General features: G+C 32.4%; 1 pseudogene; it reads right to left on the bottom strand.

The window, feature by feature from the left end:
* Window positions 1-207: 207 nt before the first annotated feature.
* LOC111398384 lies at window positions 208-8971 on the bottom strand (annotated as a pseudogene).
* Between the last annotated feature and the right edge of the window lie 215 nt (window positions 8972-9186).

The raw sequence follows: 9186 nt of genomic DNA, 5'->3' as shown, positions 1-9186 counted from the left end.
CTCATAACAAATACGATTTCCACCTCCAAAAAAACTCAAAATGATAAAGAGAGACATAAAAGAAGAAAGGGAAAAATAAAACAAAATTGAGAGGCCTAAAGAAATTAAACTTATACTATCTATTGTTTGAATAGAATTATGCCATTCATACTAAATTTGTCCTACCTTAATAATTTTTTTGTGTGTGCTAAATTTTTTTCCATTTGCTTAAGCATGGCTTCTTGACATACTTTTGAGGAAAGTACTCGATTTTGTAATTTCTCGAAGTGGTTTGTCTGTGAATCTTATTAAATTGTATGTGAAACCACCTGCTATGGTGCCCGCTATGGGCATCGTTACAAACTAAAATAGGTCTTATATATCATAAATACTACGTTTTAATTTTATCCTTGTATGAGTAGAAAATTTATTCACTTATCTTCAACATATATATTTCAAGATTTATGTTCCAATAATGCTATAGTAATTGTGTTGAAGCCCAAAGAATTAACTCCAATAAGATATTGAACTACATCGTCTAGAAATATAATTATTAAAAAAGAAATTATTCATTTATTCATAATAGATGAATCCTTCACATGTCAGAACAAGAACTGTTTTCCATATTAGTTAGTGCCAATTGTTGTGAGTGGTTGCTGTAATCAATTAATCTAATCCTGCTTTGAATTAATTATAACACCAAACTATACCCCTCATAAGAAGTTGGAAACTAATTATTATTCTATAGTATGAAACCAAAAGTAAATAAGATTCAAAGAGAAAAGAATTGGACCCATGCATGAGCATGAAGTCTTATCTAAATTTTGATGGAAAGGTGTCTTGTCATGGGGGGGCTTGCTAAAGTAACCCTTTTTCAGTCCTTTCTTTCTCAACCAACCTTTTAATGGTCCCAATGCCATTGCTGGCCCCTCCCTCTATACCTTGCATGTTCGTTGTTCACCCTGCATAGACCATGACCCCCATCTCTCTCTCTCTCACAAATACATTTGTGTAAATCCCGCATATATATTGATTTATCTGTTCTTGTTTGCATGTATTAATTATCATCTGAGTCAGGGATAAAAATTTATTGTGCAATTCCACTTGCAAGCAATTCAACGCAATATGATGGATATGATCTTATCATAAAAGAGGAAAACATCCGATAGTAAGGATTGTGTTACCTTGACGTAATACCACTCGAAAATAATTTTACAAATAAATCTACATTAATTTCACTTCTTCATTTTTTTATTTTTTATTTTTAACGTTGATACATCTGTATCAATATTTATTTTGTTCTGAATCAGTAGGTTTGGTCCCTTTTGAGGGCCAAGAAAATTGACCTGCACACGAATGCTATGTATTATTGGTGGAGGTGAGAATTTTTAGAGAAAAGGATAAATCAAAGGTGTATGCAGGGGGGCAAGTCCAAGATTTTAGTTAAAGAGCTTGAAACTTAAGTAAGTCAATATAAGAAAATTTATATAAAATTAAAAAAAAAATTGTTAAAAGACATTATTTATTTAAGTCATTTTCATCCAAAATTTAAAATATAATACTTATTTATAGTAGAATCTCAATCTATTTTCTCAGCAAGTTTATTTAAGATAGGAAAGAAGGTTGATCCGTCATGAAGTATACTTATTAGATTGGTCTATATATATTTATTGACGAGTGATGTTGGTCAGAAAAAAAAATAAAAAATAAAAAGTCTTGGATTGATTGGGTTGATAGAGCTCCAGATTTATTTATTTATTTTCCCCGATAAACTTGATTATACATTCTAGTTTTATTGTACAAGACATTGAACATAAGAGTACCCTACTTCTAAGGTGCCTTTTCTCTTCATAACAAATACGATTTCCACCTCCAAAAAAACATAAAATGATAAAAAGAGACATAAAAGAGGAAAAGCAAAATAATAATAATAATAATAATAATAATAATAATAATAATAATAATAATAATAATAAATAAATAAATAAATAAATAAATAAATTGAGAGGCCTAATGAAATTAAACTTATACTATCTATTGTTTGAATAGAATTACGCCATTCAGACTAAATTTGTCCTATCTTAATAATTTTTTTGTGTACGCTAAAATTTTTTTCCATTTGCTTAAGCGTGGCTTCTTGACATACTTTTGAGGAAAGTACTCGTTTTTGTAATTTCTCGAAGTGGTTTTTCTGTGAATCAAATTGTATGTGAAACCGCCTGCTATGGTGCCCGCTAGTGGACCGACTACGTACACTCAAAGTGACTTGAATTGGTGCATTATAAGTGCTGGCCCGATACTCCTTGCAGGATTCATGGAACCTCCTGAAATTGGCCTGTAAATCATTGTTATGTTGTTAGCATAAAAGAAAAATGAAAGGAGAAAATTAATTCCCACGAAAAAGAAAAAGAAGTAATAATATAAATATTATTTCATTTTGTGAGGATACTCTAAAAAGTATTAGTTTTGAGAAGGTACACATTCAACAGTTAGACTTGGATGTTATTGAGGTTTATTTTTCACACTTGTATACATATAAGATAAGATGTTGGGTTTGTGACTCAAATTAGAGTAGATTTTTTTGGAAATAAATTGTTTCCTTATTTTCATGATGGAAAATTTGTTTTCTTATATTTCACGTGGTTCTTATGGAAATATATTATTTTCATCTTTATACTATGCTATGTACCTATAAATAATAGTCTTCTCTTTCAGTTTTGCTTAAGCAAGAATTACTGAATTTTTGTATTTCTCTTCATATTGTTGATTAATAAAATGTCGTATGATTAACTCTTTGTTAATTTCTTTACTTTTAAATCTTGTTTCTCGTTGCGATCTTCATTACTTCATATCGCGTTATTAATCTCATTTACTACAATCCTTCCGGGTCCAACAAGTGGTACCAGAGCTTGATTTTTCTTTTGAGGATTGGTTGAGGTTTTTTTAGAGATGACTACCACAAAGTATGACATTTCGCTGCTAGATCACAATACAAGGTTTTCTTTGTAGCAAGTAAAGATGAGGCTATTTTCGCGCAGTTGGATTTGGATGATGTGTTACAGGGTTTTGAGAAGATGTTAACTAATTGGACAACGGAGGGATCAGAAGGTTTTGTCATTGATTCATCTTCATCTATTCAAAAATACTCTACAAGATGTCTTAAAAGTGAAATTACAGCTATTTTGTGGTTGAAATTGGAGCAATTATGCATGACCAAGAGTCTTAGCGGTAAACTAGCTCTAAAGTAGAAACTATATTCCCACCCCATGGTGGAAGAAGGGTCGTTAGAAGACCATATTGCCGTGTCCAAGGAAATTGTCATAGATTTGGAAACGTTAGAGGTTAAGTACGATGAAAAGGATCTTACCTTGATCCTGTTATATTCGCTGCTAGCTCTTATGCTTCGTTTCGAGACACTATTTTGTATAGTCAGGATACTTTGACTATAGAAGACGTCTATGATGCTTTGCACTCAATGGAGAAATTGAAGCATTTTGTTGGAGCTACATTTAGGGATGAGAAAGCTCTTATATCTCATGGTGGTCGATGGAGGGAAAGATCGAAGAATAATAACAATTTGTTTTGCTTCTACTGCAGGTGTAATGAACATATTCGGAAGGATTGTGATAAGTTGCAAGCTAAATGTGATTTACCTACAAATCGTGGAGCGCAACCTTTGACTTCAGATGAAACAAATGTAGTTGAAGATTTTCAGACAGTGGAGATGTGATGTTGACCGTGGTATCTGACGTTAAATCTAGGCCTGACGAGGAGTGAATTCTCGATTCGGCATGTTCGCATCATATGTGTTCCAAAATCGATTTTTTTTTCAAACATATGAGGCCATTCAACAAGGTGGAGTTGTAATGGGAAACAACCAGTCTTACCGTATTGTTGGGATCGATCGAGTCAGATTTAGACTACGGGATAGGACAGTTAAAACAATTGATCGGGTTCAACATATTCCAGACCTGAAAAGGAATCCCATCTCACTTAGTACTCTGGATGCAAAAGAGTATAAATTTTTCGGTGAAGGTGGAGTTTTGAATGTCCGAATGAGTATCAGGATTGTATTGGAGGGACGAAGAAATCTCAGTTGTACATCTTGCAGGGAAATGCAGAATCACTTAAGAGACATGGGGCTAAGTTCAATACCGTGGTGGATATTCCATTTGGTATAGTACCTCTTGTGACGATCTTTGGATCAATTCAGAATATTGCTCAGGGGAGCATTGACGATTTCACTTTGCCACCAATTTCAACGGATACACTGTATTCATTTTCTTGGGTTGAACTCATGAGGCGTAGGTACAATAGTGTTAATAATAACTGGGATGCTTTTGGGAACGTTGAAGGTGACGGTTCTAGCAATGGGCCTACTGATCCAGCATGTGGTATGATTTCTGCTACAGTGTGTGCTTCGATCCTGTTTTATTTTGTCAACAATAATTCCTCGATGGAATTCTGGGAACGTAGGATTTGGGTTCAAATGTCGTTTATGGACGCCTTTTAGATGACGAAGATTTGGTTTGGAAAGTTTTAGTTACTGTATTAAGGAGATTGACTATTTTGATGCAGGCGGATTTGAAATTTTCGAGTTTCGTTTGTTGCACCAGAATTTAAGTCAAGGTAGAGATTGTTGGGTTTGTAACCCAAATTAGGATGGATTTTTTTTTTTTGAAATAAATTGTTTCCTTATTTTCATACAGGAAAATTTGTTTCTTTATATTTCACATGATTTTTATGGAAATATATTATTTTCTTATTTCACATTATTTCCATTTTATGCTATGCCATGTGTCTATAAATAGTGGTCTTCTCTTTCAGTTTTGTTTAAGCAAGAATTGCTGAGTTCTTGTATTTCTCTCCATATTGTCGATTAATAAAACGTCGTGCCTCTATGATTAACTCTCTTTACTAATTTCTTTACTTTTAAATCTTGTTTCTCAGTGTGATCTTCATTACTTCATATCGCGTCATTAATCTCATTTACTACAATCCTTCCGGGTCCAACATAAGAATCCGTTATTCGAGGATTAATAATATTTTTCACTACACCAAATTAATATTTCTACGAAGATTAATAACCAGCCGTGAGCTAAAATTTTAGTCATTTAATTATCTCTAATTTTTATGTTAACATATAAAGGCTAATTAGTTATGAGTCAAACTTAAAAGCAAGTAAACTAATTATTTTGACACTAAAGTAAGAATTATTTTCAGACTAAGTAAAAAAAATTTTTACGTAAAAATAAGAAAAAGGGGCTTATTCAAAACAGTTAAAAAAAATATTTGAAATTAACTTCTACTTCCAATCCTAGCCAAAAATAACCAAGTATTAAGGGATTTTTTTGACACTACCAACATCATTTATAAGCACGAAAGAATGAAGATTTATAAAGTGAAAGGTGAAATTGTAATTACCCTGCAATAAGAACATCTATGAGTATTGTCATTCCTATGGCAATTCCAGCCAGTTCTCCAATCTGCACAAGTAAAAACCTTTAGGGTCATTTCTAATATAAAAGAGGATAATTACAAATTGCTAAAACTTGTTACATAATTGGTAATTCAAAAAGAGTATCTTCAGAAGGGGTATAAATTGTTTCATGCATGTTCATATTGTAATGTGCAAATATTTTATTGATAGAAGCATAAAGTGAGTTGAGCCAGACTGCAATACACAAGGATAGCATCAAATTTCTTTAACAAACTGTCGCCGACCTCTTGAGCCAATTCAATATGTGTTGATTTCTAATTCCATTTTCTTCACTCCAGATCAATTCAATATAATTGATTTCTAGTTCATTCCTTCTCTAAATTATGCCAAAATAATTTCCAAATTTCTTTTGAGTTTCGTGTTAGATATTTAGTTTTATATATTTCATTCTAGAAGAGTAACATCTAACAGTGGTTCACCACACAAAATTAATATTGTACTATATTAATTTTGGAAGAGATGTTGTATCTTGAGAGAAATATGTCCATTAGCACCAGTGCAAGGACAAAATCTATTTTAAGGAAATTTGCATTTCTGTATCTTACTTCATTTCATCTCCTTATTATTTCTATACGTCAGTAAGTCATTATTTTGCTTAACTTTTTATGCACATATGCTATTCATATTTGCATGCACGTGCTTTTGTTGACCATTTACCCAACAATGGGATCGTTGATTATTTTGGGTGATGGAATTTTTACTGTGCCGGCCCAAGCAACCCAAGAGCACAGAACATCAAAAAGTAGATATTTTGCATGGCGCGTCCTTCTTTACACGTCTACGTGCAAGTCATAGTTGTGTGAATGTGTAATAACTTCATAATCCGCTAAAGAATAAGCAATGCATACATTAGGGTGTTTACAGAAAATTTGCTTACCGATCTGTTATCTGTGGCAACCCCAGAAATGACAAACATCAAGAGGAAGGAGGTAATAAATTCTGTCACAAGGGACTGAATATTGGATCCCACTGGTGTGGTTCCAAAGAAATCTTCACTTTTCACATCGAACAGAAGTTATAATGTACCACTAGCAAGAATTGATCCTAACAACTGGGCCAAAATGTAAAGTGGTACCTGCAGTAACATTACTAATAAATCATGACAAATCCACACATATTACAAAAGAAAGAAAAATAAATTGTTCACGTGTTTCGTACTTGGACAGGACAAGATTAAGGAAAACAAATGCGCGGTTGTCCTATCTGATCCTGTCCAGTCCACCGTCCTTAGCACCCCATAATTGTTTTTAAAAAAAAAAAAAAATGCTCATAGAAGCTGTCACCGATGAGTGAATTGAATCATTCACGTTTTTTAATGAAGAAGAAGAAAACTAAGGGCATGCCTGTTTGTAAGAAAATTGGCGAAAGATGGCAAAAGCAATGGTGACTGCTGGATTAAAATGCGCGCCAGAGATGTGGCCAACGGAGTAAACCATGACCATAAATATCAGACCCCATGCCACACATACTCCTGGAAATGTTATTGTACCTTAAATTTTATTAACAGCAACAGCACCGCAGCCTACGAATATCAAGAAATATGTACCAATGGCCTCTGCGACAATCTAAATATCACGAAAGTGAAGAGAAAAGAGTGTAGAAGTTATTAGAAAATGAAAATTTTCATGATCATCAATCACACCCTAAATTTTTCTTTCTTTCTTTCATGAGGGGGAGGATTTGAATACCTTTTGAGTGACCACAACAACATTAGCAGAGGTGCAAAAAGTTGTACCATCATTTACAGTTCGATTATCCGATGGATCAGGTACACCTTCTTCAATCTCTGCAATATCTCTTGCAGACATTCTGATATTGTTGATGAATAATTAGCAAAAATTAAAGAATTACTTCTCTGTCTGCATTAAAAGGAAAAAGAGTTTAGGTGAGCTTAAAATGTCCTAAAGTATATGCATGGTTTGAGATAATCAGAAGATTAATGGTTAAGCTAATTTAGAGACATGTCGATGGATATAATTAAACTTTCACTCTCCTCCTTTATTAGACATCGTAATTGGCCCATTTGGATACACTTATATTCTTTAGATAGTAAATCAAGAGAATTTGCCTTTTATGGTTGTTAATTATGTAATATCAAAATTTGAATTAATATGTCACACTATGATTAGAAGAAATCACAGCCCTTAATTCAACCCTTCCATTTAATGATCAGCTATATACATCATCACTAATCGATTCTTCACAATACGGTCACATATTCCATGGTATCCTAATCTTTAAATTTATTTAATATTTGTGAAATCTTAATCTTGAAATATTGGAATGGGGATTGTTAGTGCCAAGATTATACAAACAACTCAAGATTATTTCAAGAATATTATTAAAATAACAAAGTATAGACACAATTATCTGCTGAAGCACCTATACCAGTGGAGCTCAACTAAGAGCATCTCTAAAACATTCTATGGATTGCAATCCAAATGGTAGACAAATAAAAAGGCTTCCCAGACACGTTTCATTATGTCTAATGAATAGATGCTGAAGTTCAAATCTCATTTAGAATAAATTCTTTCTATTACTCAAATATATTTAATGGAAGAGAAAAAAATAACAAATCTGAGAGAAAAGGAGAGAGTTTTAATTTGCTGAATTACTCCATCTAACGGAGCATTTATAACTGATGAACATCTTCACCATGTCTATTTTTTCTTGTCACGACAGCTAGACGAAGCCCTACTAAGGTTGCACTGGAGATGAGTTTTTGAAGACATTATATACTTTTGCTTATGCATCAATTTTTTATGCAATCCACATTAGCATGGCGACTCTAATGTAACACCATTTTTCCTATCCTAATTTTGTATAAAATACTAGTTTTAAAACATCATATCAAGTTATTACACTCATTTCTTTGTTAATGTATCCAAAATAAGGCTATATTTACTATGCAGATTGCATAAATTTAGCAATAATAAGGAATAACCTCCATATTTCAACAAAACAATAACTTAAACAAAAAACTTGATTTTTCAACATTAAAAGAGAAAATTTTAGGCCAATGTGGTATGTATAAATCATACTCTTTATTTCATCAAATATAATAATCTCGTTAAATACTCACCATCTTAATAAAATTAATGGAAGTCAAATTTTGAGCACAATAATTACTTCTACCACTAGTATCCAATGAAACTCTAGAACATTACGTATCAAAGTCTAGTCATCCAAATCACAAGGGATAGCTTAAAATATCATAATAATTTGGAAAATGAGAGATTTCTTGGGATGAGTGTGTTGTCATACTCTGAATAAATTACGGTGAAAAAGTTATGCATGAAATGATATATACGACATGCCTCTTTTTCTACTGGCTCTCTTTCTTTTTGTCCTCCTAACTATTGTGCTCGGTAAGGAGTTAAGGTGTATACTTTCCTCAATACAATACTTTTGCACGTCTAATATTTGTGCTATAGTGCTAATCATTGAATCATTGGTCACATTTAGCCAATTTTTTACCTCTACATAAGACATTACTGTATAACTTATAACCAAATTTTTACCTCTACATATTCACAATATTTAGCGTACTCTATCTATTTCACTCTTTCATTCAATCATCATGGTAATATGTCAAAAATATTTCATGTTTCTCATGCATGAACTACGTAATATACTTTTCATATTCATGACGATTAATTGATTAAAGCATATTAATAACAAGACATATTCGATGAAAAATATGCTTA

Source organism: Olea europaea, chromosome 8, assembly GCF_002742605.1.
Source record: "Olea europaea var. sylvestris chromosome 8, O_europaea_v1, whole genome shotgun sequence".
Taxonomy (NCBI): Eukaryota; Viridiplantae; Streptophyta; class Magnoliopsida; order Lamiales; family Oleaceae; genus Olea; species Olea europaea.
The sequence above is the reverse complement of the archived record's forward strand: the minus strand, read 5'-3'. Positions and strand labels throughout refer to the sequence as shown.